General features: G+C 43.8%; 1 long non-coding RNA gene across 1 annotated transcript in view; it reads left to right on the forward strand.

Moving 5' to 3' along the window:
* Positions 1–1,715, forward strand: part of LOC109388299 (uncharacterized) — a 7,047-nt gene that overhangs the window by 781 nt on the left and 4,551 nt on the right. The gene's annotated exons all lie outside the window — the stretch shown is intronic.

The raw sequence follows: 1,715 nt of genomic DNA on the forward strand, positions 1-1,715 counted from the left end.
CTCCCTTAGAGCTTCCCAAGCAGTCAGCCACAGATGGGTTGGGTGTGTGGGGCTCTTGATCTTCTTGGCCCCAGGGGCTGAGTCTTGGGGCAGCTGGAATCCCCCTGGCTGGTTCCCTCAATGTCCTTGTCATTTGCTGTGTGTATTAAGTCATGAAAACAATTAGGAAGCTGTGGTTAAGGGAAGGAGCAGATTTTAAGAGGCTTCTAAGTGAAAATGTCTGGTGAGCTATGGACACATGTCTCTGGAGGCCAGATGAGAAATCTGGGCTGGAGATGAGTCATCAGCAACTGGCAGTTATTATAAACAGCTGATAACCATGGTGACCTTCTGGGGAAGGACCTGAGTGGATGACGAAGGAAGACTTCTCTGCATGGTCTCTCGGCCTTTTGTTCCACATGCATGTTTCACACATCCAAAAATATAAATCGGTGGACAGATAGATGTCAATGGTTGGATGGATATTAACGTTTAACTGCCATTGGAGAGGGACAGGGTGAAGATGGGGGGCAATGAGGAGAAAGATCCTCAAGACAGCATAGCAAACAAGCCCCGGAACATGGGATCAGCTTCAAACAGAAAGTGTCTTGCTACTGAGGTCCAAGAGAAGGGAAGAGGTGAGGGGTGTGGATGCAGGGAAGAGTCTAAGATGGGGAGGCTCAGAACAAAACAGGCAGCAAGGCCAGGCCCCCTTGACTAGGAGAAAGGCTAGGGTCATGAAGAAAGAGGTGAAGGTTTGGAATAACTGTTAAAAGGAAAGAAAAGAAGGACAATGGAAAAACCACAATTTTTTTTTTGTAGAACTGAGGGCTCAGTGGAAGTTAGAAACTTAATTTGTAAGTGACTCCACTGTGCTTTTGTGTGATTCCCTTCCTGGAAACAGCAGTGGAAACCTAGGTGCATGACTTATAGTAAACCCTGAAATATGAGAGTGTACTGCCACCCCTGCTAATAGAATAAATGCAATTAGAATAAAAGTAACACTATGCTGTATTCCAACAAAATTCTGAGTATTTCCATTATGACTTATTTGGAATATCAAATTATTTCCCCAAAGTTTTTATTTTTCTTGTCTTTTTTTCTCATATTTCTCTTGTTTTACTGGCACCTTAAATGGGTGCTAAAGTGATTTATTTGGTCATTGGCATTGAATATGGAAATGGAAAATGAGTACAACTTTGTTATTTTAGTTAGCATTTTGGAAGGAAAGAGGTGAGGCAAAGAAGTTGAGGATAATTACAAGAAAGCTGATGAAGTGATGGACTGACTACAGGGGTATAGATTGGATAAAGAAGGAAGCAATAAATAGAAATAAAACAAAAAGCTCCAGGCAGGGGCGAAATTGAAAATATCTAACAACCAGTATGGTACAGATGTCAACCAATTAAAACAATTGCTGTCTCCCAGAATGGATTAACTCATATAAAGAAGCTGGCAGGAGATAGGACTGGCCTTGGTTCAGACCAGAGAAAGTTTAGGTTGGTCAAAGTGGGGGAAGTGGAAGGGAGGGCAGAGAGACCACGAGGAAAAGAAGTTATGGGCCGAGGGTGGGCTTTGGGAATTCTGACTCAGTTCTGGCTGGTGGTCAAGTTACCACGAGTGGGCCAAACCAAAGCCCAGAGGCAGAGCAGAGGCGGAGGGTGCAGGCGTAGAATTCTGATGAACAGCTGCTTTTAATGCAAACTCTTTTATTCTCGGAATTTAGAGGCCCTCCG

Source organism: Hipposideros armiger, unplaced genomic scaffold, assembly GCF_001890085.2.
Source record: "Hipposideros armiger isolate ML-2016 unplaced genomic scaffold, ASM189008v1 scaffold_190, whole genome shotgun sequence".
Classification (NCBI taxonomy): Eukaryota; Metazoa; Chordata; class Mammalia; order Chiroptera; family Hipposideridae; genus Hipposideros; species Hipposideros armiger.